This window comes from Podarcis tiliguerta (genome assembly GCF_965153285.1).
Source record: "Podarcis tiliguerta genome assembly, chromosome: 6".
Taxonomy (NCBI): Eukaryota; Metazoa; Chordata; class Lepidosauria; order Squamata; family Lacertidae; genus Podarcis; species Podarcis tiliguerta.
The window spans coordinates 57,720,578-57,738,029 of NC_139539.1; the positions used below are offsets into that span (position 1 = coordinate 57,720,578).

Consider the following 17,452-nt stretch of genomic DNA (forward strand, 5'->3'; position numbering starts at 1 on the left):
GCCAGCGGTGGAGGAAGCTGCTCGGGTACCTGGGGCGGCACGCCCAGACACAGGGCAAGCTGCCCATAGGGGTGGGGTGCACTGCAGGGCCTCCAGAGTCTGCCTGCCTGCCTCCCACTCAGTCACCCTATGGCTAAGGGAGAGGCAGTGGGCGGAACATTTGGGCAGTGCAGAGCCTGTGCGCGCCCAAGCCACCATGTCTCTCCCAGGAGAGACGCGTGGCTCGGGTGCGCTGCAGGCCCTGCGGTGAGTGCCGCCCGGCATTTTGTCACTCCCCTCAGTGGTGACACCCGGGGTGGACCACACCCACCACACACCCCTTCCTCCTCCCCTGTCAATACCATAGGGGGCAACATTTTCTGTTTTGCCTGAAGTGGCTAAACATCCTGGGCTGGCCCTGTTCTGCACTATTGAAAGCAAGGACACAAACAAACATAACATTTAAGTGTAGTAGAAGCGCTTTTGAACATACATCCACAAGATGCTAATGCATTCATTTTCAGAGCAGAGAATGTCACTTCATTTCCTAAAATGTATAGACCGTTTTTCAAACAAAATGCTTCCCAAAGCTTTTTATAGAAATAGACACCAAGAAATAAAGCATAATACACTTTTAAAACCAATAGAAGCCTCCTGGTGCTGCTGGCATGGAGCAGACACTGTCACCATCTTTAAGTCTCTTTTACTTAAGGGCCAGAATGAGGGACAACCTTGATTCGAAACATTCCTTAGCATAGCTAAATCTTTATGAAATATACATTAAATTGAGCTCCTACTGTTCATTCAAGCGCATAAGTTCATCTCTGACTTCACTGCTGATTATGCCCACTGCTTAAGTGTCATGCTGAATGTTTTCTGCCCACTTTGAAGCCATTTTGCACCACTTTGGGCCCATTTGGCACCACTTTGGGCTTCCAGGCTGCAAGTAGGCAACTAGAGCAAGAACACTTGTACAGCAGCAAAGCTCATTAAGTTTTTGTCAGTTTTGTCACTTGAGAAAAAGTGCTTTAGACCTTTGGTTTGCTTGAAACCTCCTAGATCTCAGATTACTTCTTTCTGCTTAGAAGAGATGGTGGGGCTGCACAAGATAGCTTCCTATTCTAACTACAGTAAAGGAATTTCCCTCTGTTTGACAAGCAAAATGTTGTTTTACACTTGGAAAGATACACAACACAGTAACATGAGAAGCTCTGTATTTCCCCTATTTCTTGTGCACATGCAACCTTATCTGTAAGTTAAAACTTTGTTAACTCTCTTGGCTAACAACACATGATGCTAATTGCGTCACTTGCTATGTTTTGTTTTCTATTCAGTTACAGCCATGACCACAACAATGTTCACTGGAAACACAGTGCATCAGAAGGGGAGGTTACACACAAACACACACAGAAGTTGAGATCAAAACTCTTATTTGACACACTGTATTTAGGCCTAGGGGAGAAAACAGACCTATAGGGGGCAATATACCGGTACATTGTGATCATGAGGAAAGGAAAGGTTAAACCTTATTTTCCTAATGAACATTGCCCCTTATGCCTGTAATTAAGGTGGAGGAGCACAATACCACATTTGCAAGTGATACCATTAATATAATGTGTAGCTAGACCTATGGACTAAAACATGTTGAAATGGCATTTGTAAATGCATTCAATTAGAACGAATTATGGATAATGGGCTTGATGTGAAGAATAATGGGCACATCTCATCCTGAGTGGAACAGGACATTTTAGATGTTGCTGCATGCAAATTTTACACTGTTGCACCTTAAAATTATTTTCCAGTACCTCACACTCTGTATGGTGAATATTGTCAAGCTAAAAGAAAGTTCACCAGGATAAACATGTGTTCACAACAGATAATGTTTTATTAGAAGCAAGCAAAAGGCAACTCAGGGAGTTGTCCTTGTGTCTAGCTGTTTCCAGACATATGATGTAAATTCTTAAACTGCCTTTTGGAATCTGCCACCTTTAAACTTCAAACACGTTTATTAATATTTTAAAGTCCAATGAAGCTTAACTTTGAAATTCTGTGAGATCAAAATGGCTGGTGGTGAAGGAGTACTTTGCTCTATATTTATATATCTTTTCTTTTATCTTTTGGAGTTTATGGTAGCTACCGATTTTCCCTGCATCTTTTATCTAAATTAAAAATGGTTTGACAAAGATAATCATTCACTTTCTCAGTCAAAGCTTGCCTAAATATATGCAAAATATCTGGGATTGTATAATAAATGTTTGTCCAATTCTAACAATGGCCCACTGCATAATCAAAAGACACTACTGGAATCTCCATGTTGGATATTCTTATCTAGCATCCATGCTTTCAATGCAACAATCTTTGTCAATAGAGATGGTAACAGATATCTATATCTGGGGATCCAAATACATTTTCAGGAGAGTTACACTTTAGGAGGCAAAACCAACCTGGTGTCTCATTTTTAGGATCCCCAGCTTTGTTTTTCAGTTATATGACAATGAGAAAAGATAACAATAGCAGATTATCTCCATTGTGATGCTCTTCACAGTGCCATTTAGAATTCTTAGAGTGGATGGGAGTGATCCAACAGACATTGTGTGCTTGGACTGGATAAAGAAGAAAAAGCAGAAAGTAGAAATAAATCAACAGTTCTCAAAGTTGAGGCATGTAAGAAGTGGGATCTGTACAAGGACTGGGGCTTTTAAACTTGTTCATAAATAATCTAGAGTTAGAGATAAACAGTGAGATGATCAAGTTTGCTGAAGACCCCCCAAATTGTTCAGCATGGTAAAAACCAAGAAGAATCACAAGGAGCTCCAAAAGGTTCTTTCCAAAGTGAGGGAATGGCAATTATTCTTTGAAAATTATTTAGTGACTGCAGTTAGTGCAGAACACAGTTTCCAGAATAATGTAAACCAGATAATGGGACCATAGACCACCTATTCTGGCCCAGGGGCACTGGCTGCTCATATATTTACAGGCCCAATTCAAAAAATTGGTCTTATAAAGCTTTACACTGAGCCTCTTGGGCTTGCTGATCAGGAGGTCGACAGTTCGAATCTGCATGATGGGGTGAGCTCCCGTTGCTCTGTCCCAGCTTCTGCCAACCTAGCAGTTCAAAAACACACCAGTGAAAGGAGATAAACAGGTACCATTGTGGTGGGAAGGTAAACGGCATTTCCATGTGCTCTGGTTCCATCACTGTGTTTTGCTGAAATAGAAGAAGTTTAGTCACATAACCCAGAAAGCTGTCTGTGAATGAATGGCAGCTCCCTCAGCCTGAAGTGAGATGAGCGCCTCACCCCATAGCCACCTGTGACTGGACTTAACCATCCAGGCATCATTTACCTTTTACCTTTACCTACCTGACAGAACGTATCTCCCACCTTCAACCTCCTCAATTGTGTTTCAATTTTTTGTGTACTTTATATTTTCTGTAAGTCGCCTCGGGCCTTTATTGAAAAAGGCGACTAAGAAATTTAATAAGGAATGATAAATGTTCACACACAAAACCTGCTGACTCCTACTGGAAGCATTAAAAGGAAACACACACAGTGTCTGAAACTTTCAGTGAAAATTCATTTCTTCGTGCCAAGCAAGCAGCAACGAGAATTCTCTTGGGGGAGCTAAACCAATCCGACTGCAAGCACTTTGTTTCTGGCTCCATCATGCCTAATGTCCATAAAAGATCAAGGTTTGCCTTCAGAAGAAAAGCACGTTCAGATTCTGTCCTTGTTACTATGGCAGCTTCACAAAACCAGTTGCACATGGAACATTGTGCTGAATTGTTCTCTTTACTCAAATCGTATTTGGAATAAGGTTAAGAATCAACAGTTATAGGGGCAATTAAGCTGTCAATTAGTGGAGTTTCTTTTCTTTTGCAGAGCATTAAAAGGGGGGGAGAGAGAAGAGAACTGTTTAAGTTTCCTCTGAGTCTCAACTGTGTGAACACTAAATTATGTGCAGTCTATAAAGACCTTTTAGAACAAAGACTCGAAGCGGCCCTTATAAATAATTTAAATGATTTAGATAATTAGATTAGAATGCAATATACTTGTTATCTTTTTTCAATAATTTCAGACATGACTGCATGCTGTAATGCTGCAGTTAATGTCATTTCTTTTTTTAAGCTGGAATGGAGCTGTAGTCTAAGCATTGCTAGCAGTGAGGTGATGAAACGCCTGTAGTATCAAAGTTATCTGAATTTCTCAGTTGTCCAAATATAGCATTCAGATCTCCTTGCCCAGCCTCCCCACTGTGAGCCATCATGGCAACAGCATGGGGTAGGGGTTTTGAACACCACCATCCAGACACAAACATTGAAGGAATGTGTGAGGGATGTCTTAGGGGTATTCAGGCTAACCCTATTTCCTCCATATCCAGCAGCCATACCCCACCTCACTGCATCAACACATTCAGCATACAAAGTAAGAGGCTCCATTGTACTCCCAAAGTATGCATGCAGCGTTCATAAGAAGACCCCTGCTAGATAACACCAAATGCCTATTTTTTTCAGCATCCCATTTCCCCCAGTTACCAACCAGGTGGCTATGAGAACCCCACAACCAGAAAATGTGAGGGCAATCCCTCTCTTCTGTTTTTCCCCAGCAGCAAGTATTATTCAGGGGCCTACTGAGGACTAGATGAGGTATATTGGGAAGGTTCTGCTTTGGGGTGATTAAGTTGTTTTCCCATACCTGTTGCTATGCAATTCTCCTAGCTTCACATAGGGTCAACTGCCTTCCATCTCCTAGTCTATCATCAATTCCTTTCAACACCAAGACTTCCAACCATGACAGCGTGCTAAGATGTGTGGCTCTTTTGTACTGCTAGCATCCATCCACGAATTACCCAGATCATTTTATTTGTGACCCTAAGCCAGAGTGAAGCTTACATTTCCAGAGATGAAGGATGATAGAGGCAATCTGCTGCACCACATAGTCACTTTCTGAGGGAGAAAAATGCACAAAAACCATTTGAAAAGTCACCACATGCAAAGTGATTTAGACACATTCCTGAGTCGGAACAGGAATCCTTTGTGCGCAATAGCTGGCTGGGTGCTCCCTTCTGGAAAGCCTCCAGAGAAGCTTGCAGTAATACAGCTGGGATGTTGCAAATACATGGATAAGCCATCCAACATCCATTTGCGAGAGGTGCTAATGCAGCGTTACACTGTTCTGAGGTAATCAAATGTCAGCCTGGCAAAAGCTCTGATGTGATCATCAAAAGATGGGCAATGTTCCACAAGTACTCCCAGGATCTCTATCCCTTGGAACTGGGAATAAGTGCATATCGGTTGGAAAGAAAAGAGCAAATAAACTTGCATTTTTAAATCTCTCTGGTCCCCATGGTCTTTAGGAAGGAAGAGTTGGATTCAGCCTTGTTTACACATACCTCATAACGGTTTTGATCAGAAGGTTTGTACATTCAAGGTCACTTCGCAAATGAGTTCCTAGGCATTGTTTTAAATTGCTTATGCTGTTTCAGTGGTTTACTTAGATGGTTAGGCTGGTATAGGAAGCATTAAGAAGCATTTCAGCTCTAAAAACATTAGATATTGGCTTTATTTTGGTGTGGGTTTTGTGTGTCTGTGATAATGATTGTAAGCGGCCTCAAGAAAACTTATGTTTTGAAAGGTGACATTTAGAAATAAATAAAATGCTGTTACAAGAAACACAAAAGATAATGTCAACCATAAATGGCCTGCTTCTGATCCCTACAAATTCTGTATTGATACTTTTTTGTAATTGATTCATGAGCTGGATAATGTCATGATTTTAATTGGTGGGTTTACGCTGTATTTTAATGTGTTTTTATATACCACCCTGAGAACTTTTGTTGAAGGACAGTCTGAAAATATTAATGATGAAGATAATAACAATAATTAAACAAGTTATCATAAATTGTTGCACACACAGGCAAAATAAGCACTTGCCCAGACATAACCTTGAATATATTAGTCTAGGGAAAATATACATGTGAATCATTTCTGATAATATTGGTTGCATAGAAGCAAAACAGATAAATGAAGAAACATCAGTGTAGTAACTTAAGTAATAACTACCTAAAATGGAACCATCAGTTTCAATGGTGAGAGAGGTTGAGTGGGGGACCCCCAGAGTAGGTTGGTTGTTTTTAGTTGGTTGCCGTGAGATTGAGTGGGTTTTTTTTGGGGGGGGGGGGGGTTTCCAGTTCCTTATGTGACAAGGAAACAGTTAATTATTTGTCCAAAGATGGAAATGACTAATGGAGCTCTTTATTCCATCAGCATCTTCCACGAGGCAAAATGACTTTTACTCTGCTATATCCAGAATAAGAGACATGCACTATCATGAGCCATTTCTCATAGCTTACATTAATGCTTTCATATAGCTCAGCATTTGCACTTAATCAGCTGTGTAGCAGGACTAGATACTAAGAGCTCCCTTATACTAAGCACATAGGTGCAAATTGATTTCCCCTTAGTCACTGCCACCCGTGGAAAATTGTTACCAATTTTTGTTCATAATCAACACATACCGCATAGGAGAAATCCCTTCTCCTTTTGAAAAATTTGAAGAACAATGACAATTCCCTGCCAATTAGCTCAAGGTAAGAAGAAAGACCTCAGGAAAGCAAGAGACAGGTGCTATTATGGTAGATACACTTCCAGTTAATATTTGTCAGGTATTGGACAATCTGTTCTGCAACTCGACTTTACCAGCGAGCATCGCTCAGCTACAGTAGCTCAAATGGGAATGGTAATAAGTGCTAAATGAAACCTGACACCACATCATCAGACAATAGCACTTCCCTTAGCATGTTTCCATTATGTTTCAAACCCTGATGACCTATTCTGCAAGAAGGTCAGAGCCTAGACAAAAGATGGCAAGGCAGAGCCTCAGGAACTATTATTTTCCAGTAAGGCTTCTTTGAAAATTATTGAGAGTTGCTGATGGAGTGACAGAAGGTGCTGGCTGGACCAAAGGTGGCCACATAGCCAGCAAATCTCACTTGAGCAATAGCATCAACAAGGGCACAGGAGCACGAAAAGTGAAAATTAGAGAGAAAGCAAGAAAGAGAGCATCTAAATCAACAATGCCTTGCAAAAGAGAGTTCAACAATAAATAGATTGAGGCGAAGAGAAGACACCTAACACAACAACAGACATTTCCCCCTTCCCTCATAAATCCAGGTGCTAAAATCTAAAAGAGCCCATGGTATGAGCCACTTCTTGGTGACTCAGGAAGGAAAAAACTGATATATAGAAGCTTTGCCGCTCCCAAGAAGATGGTAGAAGATACAGGTAGACCTTTTGAAAAATGGTGAGGGCTGGTTTTATGGTTGATATAAGTTCCAAATTGTAAGTGTCAAGGAACAGTGACACCCAGTACAGTGACACCCAGTAACCTGTCATCAATTTTCAGGAGTCGTATTTCTAAATTTCTGCAAGGTGCTCTTCTCTTGCTCAGACTGACTTAAGCAAGGCCTGCAGCTGCTGGGATCTGTTATGCCCTGCTGTAAACAAAGAGAAAAGGAATTAGCAGTTCACTGCAGCATCCAACAATCTGTTCCAAGGGAAGATGTGTTGAAACTCAACTAATGCCTCCCACTGCTCCACTGAGATGACCCACCATAGCAGTTAAAGGCTTAAATCCACATCTAAAAACTGTGTGAATAAGGGAAGACTGCATACTGCAGAGTTTTCCACAGCTTCCAGCCTATAATCTTGCCTTCAAAAATATTATCCGTAGAGCAACAGAAGACTCAGAAATACAACACGTTAAACCCCCCAGATGGCAAGCAATAGTTAACAGCCACAAGAAAGAAAAAACTTACCTTAGAGAAAAGGTAAAGCTTACATAGCCATAGTTAAACCCACAAAATGAAATAGAAGTGACTAGCTAGCCATACATATGAAAATGGAACAATATTGAGCAAATCCCAGGTTGGTATTTTGGCATTTACCGTATTTTTCCGTGTATAAGACTAGGTTTTTATACCAAAAAATTCGGTTTAAAATCGGGGCTCATCTTATACACAGGTAGTGCTGAGGCATGTTTTCTTAATTTGGAGTCCCCAAAAATAGGGGGCGTCTTATTCATGGGAGTGTCTTATAGACGGAAAAATACGGTACATTCACAGAAATAAGGTGTGTGTTTTTCTACAATGAAAGCAACAACATTATCTACACCCAAGTAGTCACAACCATCCTTGAGCATGCAGTCACATAGACTTAATAGTTTATACTTGTATGTTTAGCATTCACGAATAAACATCTCTGTACCAGATTTTCAGCAATAAGCGTCTTTATGTCTCATTTACAAGACCTTTTCCCAATCACAGACCAGGGATCCTGTAATGTACCGGAAAACAGGCACAAACACACAAACTGCACACTTAAGAACTTGGTTAATTATATACTTAAATTGTTCCCTTTCACCAATGGCCAGGTTTGCTCATTTGTAGAGCAAGGCGTCTTTTCAGACTTTTAGAGAATTGATTCAATTCAAAATTGGTCATTTATTCTCTGTCTTCTGGGTTGATACTTTTATGATGTTTCAGTGATTCCATTGTATACCACCATTATATATATATATTTAATGATCTGGAGTACCATAAATAATAAACATATTGTGTGGTATATCCAAAGTACAAACAAATAGCATGGCTTCCTTTCAAAAGAAAAAACTAGATTCAGAATTATTAGATGCTTTGGGAGACAGGCTTTCAGGCGTTAATGTGTGTGTGCCTATGTGCTAATTCATGCTGCGTAGTCCAGCTACAAACAAGACATACACACACACACAAACAAATTGTTCAATTAAGGTCAAAAAGGAAAGAGCCTGAAATGGCTCCATGGCAAAGAGCCCAAAAAATCTGGCACACACATCATTTTGTAGGATGCCTTTTTTATTATCAGACATTTTGGTGCCTGGAGTAGAAAATCCAAATCGCAATCCCATGGTGCTAAATTTTGATAGATAGCTGCATTCCTTAACACTCTGGCACAACTAGGAATGCCTCATAACTGAAAACAGTTGCTTATTTTATTGGTTTCAAGTTGTAATGCAAATAAAACAACACTTACAGCCATAGACCCGCTTCTGTCATGTGCCAGAAGGTTTGTCAAGAGTCAATGTGGCCCTCAGGCCATGCACCCATAGTTTGTACCCTCCCTCTAGCTGCTCATAAGAATATTCCCTCTCCCTTCCCATAATCCTCCACACACCCCACTCTCTTTTAGAGGGTGGGGAGCAGGGATTGTGGGAAATTGTCCCCTTTCATTCCACCTTCAGATCTTTTCCATCAGCAGAGCAACACCAACTGGATTCCACCCTATACTTTGTATTCTTTTTCACCTTCCTCACGACTGAGGAATTACCTCTTCTCTTTCTACTGTATTTCCTTCATCTGGTTTTGTAAACAGCTGAATTCCTTAACACTCTGTAATGAGTAGGAATATCTCATAGCTGAAAACAGTAATTTATTTTATTGATTTCATGTGGTAATGCAGTGTTTGTAAAATTGTTCTTTGCTTATACGCAGCACTACAGGCTATTTCTGAGGGAACAAAGGCAGAGTGAGTCTGCCTTCCAGTGAGTCAGAGTGTCTTGATTAAATTATAAGGAGTTTCCTCTCAGGTTCCAGTAATAGAAGAACTAACTTCTCACAAGAGGGCACTCCTGCTAAAAAGAATTGTTCTTCTTCTGCTTCACTGGGCAAATTGAAGTGGCTACCTGAGGCAGCAGAGGCAGCAATACCTGAGGCAGCAGAGGACAGAGCCACAGGGCTTGGCCTGCATCTCATAAGGTCACATCTACACAATACATTTAAAACAGTTTTATGCCACTTCAACAGTAATGGCTCCTCCCCCCCAAAATAATAATAATCATGGAACTGTAATTTGTTAAGGGTGCTAGGAGAGCTACAAAGTGGTAGAAGACTGCTTTAACTGTATGGTGTGGATGTGAGCTGCTCATAGGTTTGGTATAAGGCACAGGGTTGTATCCAAAGTAGTGCTAAGCGATTCATTCCACCAACAAAAGGATTTCTTCTTGTGCAATGGAACTTTCCTCCCTCTCCACCTCTGTGTCTCCTTTAAATCTATTCTTAGGGGTTCCCCCAACTCTCTGTAGCAGACTTCATGAGGATGCAGGGTAAACAGGGGGAGGAAAAAGGATGGGAAGTACCATTGTGCAAGTGTAAATTCATGAATTAATGGAATAAATGCATGGGGTACATTCCATTGTCCCCTCACCACTACTGAAGCAGCATTCCAGTCTGACCAGCACCTTTACATCGAATGGGAGAGGCTGCCATTTTTTCTAACACTTCAGGCAGCAATCTGTCTTGAGCTGGCTTTATATAGCAGAGCCACTCTGTGCTCCTTCCCCCATACAGCAAGATAGCAAGCTATTATTTGAAGGTGGAGAAATGTGCAGTCATGGGAGTGATGCAAAAGCGATTCTATAAATATTTGGAAATTTTTATTCTCCACAACTGTTACTTTTTGCCATCTCTGAATTCTTTTTAAAGTAAGAAATGAACCTGTGTTGGCATTGTTCCAGTATAGTACATGTAGGAGGGAGTAAATAAATACAAGAAAAACATAAAACAGAGTGGGGCCTGAAACACACACTACTATTCTGAGTATTATAAACAGGGACATGTTTCTATGAATGTGGAGAACAGGGAGAAATCATATTTAATATCTATGTGGACTGCCTGCCATCCATCTGCTTTGGCAGGTGCATTATTTCTAGTTCCAGGGCTCATCGTGATGAATTCCTGTTCTTCCTTTCCTTTTGTTGTTGCTCCTGGGATACACACACACCCTGCAAAAGAAATTTGCTGTACCCAACCAACTAGCATTCCTAATACAAAAAAGGCTCGAGTTGGAACACTCCATCCTGAATTCAAACCTTTTACTTTCCATTCAGTTGGAAAACACAACAACAAACAAGTCTTCAAGGTATTTTAGAACAGATTTCTTAAACAATGTTGACTTCTCCAATCTGGTAAAGGAAATCCAATTTGTATTTGGATTGCTAAAAGAATGGCTCATATCTGAAAAAGTGTTTAATGTCTGTAGCAGCCATATACCTGGGGTCGTCAACATAGTGCCCATGAGCACCTTAGCACCTCCAGAAAACCCTCTTGGCATCTGCAAAAACCTCCTGCCACTCCTAATTTCTTCTGGGAGACTGCCTTCTTTTGTTATTTCACCAGTTTCTTTTCTGAAGCAGGTCTATTGTGGTGCCCATGACAGCTTCTTGGATTTCCAGACCTACCCCAGCACCAAAACCATTGGGAACCCTACTGTAAACAATACCTTTCGGTGCAAATCTGTGGGGCTGCACATGTTTCTAATCACCACCAGCACTCCCCAAAAATGGGCTGTGTGTGCATTTATAGGGCTGTAAACTGGCTGAATAATTTCTAGATCTATAGCCCTGTTAGCTGCCTACCAAGTAGGTCCCCCCCCCCCCCACAAAAAACTAACTTTAGTGATTGGCCGTGGAATAAATCATCACTTCAGCAGCAGCAACATAATTGGATTGGAATAAAAAGGATGTGCAAGAGGAACATATGGGTTGTAAACATCAATTTACTATTGATGTTGTAATCTTGAATAAAGCACAAGTGACAGAAGTCCCACTGAGTTCAATGGGACTTAGTCCCAGGTAAGTGTGCATAGGAGGATTGCAGTATAACTTCATGCTGTGAAAGATATATTGTGCCTAATATGTGTTCCAAATGTTAATTCCTTGCCATGTTTTCGAGAGCTTGGTATATTAAAAGGATAGAACCTTGCTACATCCTATTCCTCAAAACAGATTACACTTCCATACACCCTTCCTGTTAAAATCATTGCAAATCAGTTTTTCAGCAAGTGATACAGTGCATCATTTTAGTGCCGGTGGGCTGACCCACATGTCCTATAACAGATCTGAAGTGGTTTTCAGGCACGGAATGATCTTTGATCATTCTTCTGCTTATCTTAAATTGGCTGCAAGACACCAATTTAACAAAGGAGAAATAATATAGCAGAAAACCGAGAGCAGCATGAAACGTCAAGCGCAACCATCTGCTTTTCAACTTTCTTCAGAATGCTTTTAATTCTATTTGCTATTAGATGAGTATATGTGGCAGGGGGACAGGGAACCTGCAGCTCAACGGATGTTACTGGGCTACATCTTCCATCATTCCTGACCACTAGCCATGCTGGCTGCAGCTGATGGAAATATTAGTCAGGTCATTGAATGCCACCCTTTCCCCGTCATCCTAAATATACAGCTCAGTGCACAGATATAAAATGCTAGAAATTAATTTTCAAAAGGTTATTCTGATGTACACTTTTGATACTTTCTTTGTTTAACATAATTTTGAATCCTTACAAACCAATCAACAGAACAGTAAGCAGAATACACAACCAATCTGAGGTCCTAAGCAATTTCCTTGTGTTTATAGACATTGAATAATAAACAGCAAATACGTAAACAAATTTTCCAATGTCTATTATACAGTGTTTTCTAGTGGTTTTCCTGAATGGGCAGCCCTTACAGTTTGGGAGGGGTTAAAACAAGACTCACTTCTTCTCCCCAACTGTTTTGTGGACAATTGCATGAAGACACAATACATGAGAAAGGTGTTCCTAGCCAAATTACAGATAAATAGCTCTGAAATCACTTCAAATGTCCCTGTTTCAGTTTGGAGTGCTTCACAGAGTCTGCTTGGCTTGGATATGCCTGGAGCCAGTCTGGAGCAGCCTGGAACAGGCTTCCATAAAATTTGAGGGACCGTTGCTTTCCAGAGAAAATGTATTCTGTTATACATGCTGGGAGCTGGGGAAGTGCGGACAGAGACCTCTGTCATGACCTCAGAAGTGGACATTCATACTCCCCAAAGCATGGAAAATGAAGGACTGCCTTCATATTGCTTCATTGACCACGGACTGGACTTGGATCTTGCCTCTTGTTTAACCCCCAGGACCAGCACACTCAGGCTCAGAGGACAAGTCCTGAAATAACTTGCCCATCCTTTTCCCAGCATAGAAGTTTACACTGGCAGAATCAAAGGGCCCTTTAAATAAACTTGGCCATTTCTGCAAACAGGTGGGGCCAATTGCTGGATAGACCATGCAAACCCTACATAAGGCCTCAGGTGTTCCTAGCTCTTGGCAGTGACATTAAGAAGAATTTAATGTAGCTTTGTCAGCACACACTTGCCTGATAGAATAATATCTCCTAAAGCTCAGCCAGCAGGGACAGCTAGGAGCTGCCCAAGGTCTTGACCTGCTTAGAGAGACTGTACTTTGATTGGACTTGACCTGTTCATTGCTTCCACATTCCCTGCAAGTCCTGAGCCCCAGCAGAACAGCATAGCCTCTTTGAGCTCACCACAGAAAGATGACAAATCGTGATAACACCCCATATCCTACAGCCATAACAACACCTTCGTTTTCCCATTCTGATTAAAATGTATGCTTAGACCAAGTTGTGGATTTCAACAGGCTCTCACATATATTAAGACTGCTAGTGAGCAAACAAGGTAGGACTTAACATGGTGAAGAAAATCTGAAGCTTAATCTGCTCTGTGTGGGTGTATATAGTGTAATGGTGCCCACTAATGCTGCTGTCAGTTTATTTCTCTGCTCTAACTGCCCACACTTCTAAAGAAGCTAGATTTATTTATATTTTGGGATGCATCTTGGCCTACCTCCAAAAGCACATTTTGCAGATGAAATCCCATCAAATCTGTTCACACTCCTGTTAGTCAGTGACAAAGATGAATGCTTATTTTGGGGCTGCGTTGGATGCTCTTTTCTTCACTTTTACACAGGAAATTTGTTTAGTCATCCACCATCGTGTCAGGGCTCCAGTCACTGTATATTAAAAATATACACAGATCAATTCAGCTTCCTTTTTTAAAAAAAAAAAAAAAAGCATGTTTATTTTCTTTAGTACTGAATCCTTCTCATCTCAGCTAAAAAAATATGGCCAACTTCCAATGGTGTCTGCTTGCTTGTGCAACAGGGCTTTCAATTTCTCTTCTTCCCCATCCAAGTCCCTCACCCCAAAATCTCCTCCAAAGGGCCCCTCAACCCCCTGGATCAGATTTTGGGGGGTAAGCAGGGGGCTGTAAGAAGGGGGAGAAATAGAAATCTTGTTGCATAATCAGCTGCTTGCTCATGCTACATTGGATCTTATCCTATAAACTGTATAAAATGGGCAAAAAAGGAGAGGCTTAGTTCTCTGAAGGGGCTGCTATAGGTCTGTCCACAAGAGCCCACCTCCTCCTTCTGTAGGTTGGTTTAGAATATGAGAAAGTTGACAATTGTGTATCTCAGCCTCATTTCATTCATTCATAGCCTGCTTTTCTACCACCAGGGTAAACCACCAGGTAATCTAAAACAAAAACCACCACCTATTCATAAGGTGAAAATTGGCCTCCTATATGCAGCCCTCTAGTATAAATCACCACTTGGAATCTGTAAAATGGAGTGTGCAAACATTTCATGTGTCAGATTGGTGGGGACAAAACCCTCCCAAGAGTAGACAAAGGCAATTTGGGGGCAATTTGGACACAGTTTCTATTACATGTTCTATTAATGTTACAAACATTAGTAAATTCTATTAGAAAGCATCAGTAAATCCCGCTGCAGCAGCCTTCCACTGATGCAAAAATAAAAATAAGAATTACTCCTTAAAGAAGCAAAATGCTTATCAGAGCATGAGATAGCTATCTCTTACAGCAGCTTCCTCCATTGCTATGTTTTCTATCAGAGGACATACATCCTTCATGTGAAGTGACAGTACGGTCATCATAACTCAGCAACTGGAATTGCTCCAGCTTCTAGTCACTCTCCCACTTCCCACCCAATTGTCAATCAACAATGCAAACCACAGCGTGGGTAATCTGTGCTGTCAATCATGGCCAAGAGAATCCGGAAGCAAGAGGCAGTCCCTTCTGAGTTGAGACTGCTGCACAGTATATATCTTTAGCTGACACAGGGAGAACTAGATTTCTGCGATAGAAATATGCAGATTCCTGGGCAATCAAAAAATTCTTCAGAGCTGAATTTAAGTATTAGGAAAGTAAAGACTTTGACACATTAGATGTTTCATGGATAAAGTATTGCAGAATATGTACTCTGTCCTTTTCAAAGATAGGGTGTTGATGACAGTGGGTGGGGTGCGAAGATAGATGTCCCACAATAGTGGAGGCTTTTCATAAATAATCAAATGCATAATGCTTTAGCTACCTTATATTGGGTTTGTCAGGGGGGAAACTGAGCTGTCATCTATGCCATTGCAAAATTAGTTTATTGGTATTATTAGAACTTATAACATGTTTATTTTTAATTTTTTGCAGCATGCAAGCATCTAAATTATTTAGAAGAAAATAATCTTTTTTGTCCTCTCCTCTCCTTAAAATTCACTTTTGATATACAGTTAGTATTTTGAATACATTTTGTATTGTGTGTGTTTTAAACAAGTAACAAATTCACAGTAACTCTCGCTCTGCAGAAATGCAAACAATCCTTTGACTGCAGTGATTTGAACTCAAAATGTTTTGGCAGAAATTCAGCTTTTCCATGAACTTGTAAAATAACCCACACTCGCTTTCACAAAAGAGTAGAAAAATTAAGCCAGCTTTAATGATGCTACTTATAAACCGTAACAGGGATATTGTGAGGCTTAACGTCTGTAAAGTACTTTGCCATCTTCATCCAGAAGGTACTATAAAGTCTGAAACTCTATGAATAATAATAGAACAATGGCATTTGAAACATGAACCAACCAACCAAATATCATGAACGTCCTACAGAGAATGTAAAATTCATTGTGGCATCTATACTGAAACTGGGTGTGAAAAAGACAGCCATCGATCACAGTGACACCTGAAGGAGCTAAAGAAACTTTTTACTATGTCTCTATAATGAAATACCTTGATGGTTCAAGATCCTGTCTGAAGAAGTATAAAAACTGTCTTGGAAGAGGTACAGACAGTGTCAAATAGCATTGAAAAGAAGCGGAATAAGTGACTAACAACCCTCTTGCTAAGATTTCTACATCCTCAACTCTCCTCTGTTATGGGGTGGGTATCCTAGATCCAAGAGCAGAGAACAGGAGTGGCTGCAAGCCCTGTCCTCAGGCAGAAGAGCAGGCAGGGGACACTGAATTTGGGGGGTGCAAAAAGTCAAAAGTGTAAAATCATGCACTTGGAAACCGAAGAAGCTTTTAAATGCTTGGTGTTCTGTTATGTTTTTTGTATATTCTATTGAAAGCTGCCCAGAGTGGCTAGTCAGATGGGTGTGGTACAAAGAAAAGATCATGATGGTGGTGATGATGATGATGATGATGAAGAAAATGTTGTCAGATGATAACTTGTTGCCTGGAATCAACAAAGAAGAGCAGCAGATCTTGTGATCTTGGTCAATCACTTGGTGTCTATAACTTGGTGTCTATAACATACACATTATCAAGTGCTCACCCCGGACTCCATTCCAATTTTTGGAACACCTGGTCACACCAGAGTCCCAGTCATGCATACATCTATGTGTAAGTAGCTACTAACATGTTGGCTTCTTCACTGTAGTGGCGTGGATGCCCAGAGGTGGTGCTAGCAGCATGCCCAAAATATGTCCCTACTTCCGAGCAATTGTGTAATGGGGGTAATTATAATTACACAATGATGAGGGCTAAGGCTGGGTCATTTTGCAGAATCAGGCTTTTTCTGCAAGTGTTAATATGCAACTGATTTAAAACACTTTGTTATGCTAATTCATTCATGCAGATATGTTACATTGTTTCAGTATTCTATTTTATTGAGTTCCTTGAAAAGAGAGAACATATCCTCAATTAACAGCATTTTTTTTTAATAAAAAGGTTTGTCTGATTCTGATTTTTCTTTTGTCCTTTGTTTCCTTAAACTTGCATTCCAGGCAGCAAATCTTATCAAGGCTCACACAGTGCTCAGATTAAAGAATCATTTATGACATAGATCATGTAGTGACCTAGATTTCAAGTCTGCACACCTGCAATGTGCTCGGGGAAATGTTACAGCTACTACACAGATTTCATATTGGGCGGGTGGAGATTATGTGATACTGCTGGATGTAGCATGAACATTGTAAGGGTGTTGTAAAATACTGTATGCAAAACATCTTTCCAGGATCTAGTCTCTAGAAATAAGGTGCAAATGACTTAAGCTTATAACACAGTAGGGAAGACAGAGAGCTGTCTTAAACTAAGTCAGACAACTTTGCCCAGTGGTGTTTGCTCTTGGGGGCAGAGGGTGTTTCCTGAATCCCTGGAAGAGAGTTTCCTTGTTCTCCTACCTGAGAAAGGGGCAATCAAAATGATCAATGGGTGGAAGAAGCGTCTTTATGAGGGAAAGTTACAATGTTTCAGTATGGGGGTTGGTTTTTCAAAAAGGGAAGAGATGGGAAGCATGATAGAGGTGTATTAAATGATGGGTGGTTTAGAGA

At 40.7% G+C, this 17,452-nt stretch overlaps 1 protein-coding gene across 1 annotated transcript in view; it reads right to left on the reverse strand.

Annotated features, from left to right (window-relative positions):
• DAB1 (DAB adaptor protein 1) overlaps positions 1–17,452 on the reverse strand; it is a 635,724-nt gene that overhangs the window by 573,371 nt on the left and 44,901 nt on the right. The window contains exons 8-10 of the mRNA XM_083448084.1: positions 13,678–13,843; positions 2,992–3,084; positions 2,424–2,582 (exon numbers count right to left, since the gene is read on the reverse strand). The gene's annotated coding sequence lies outside the window, so the exon portion shown is untranslated. The remainder of the gene's footprint in view (positions 1–2,423; positions 2,583–2,991; positions 3,085–13,677; positions 13,844–17,452) is intronic.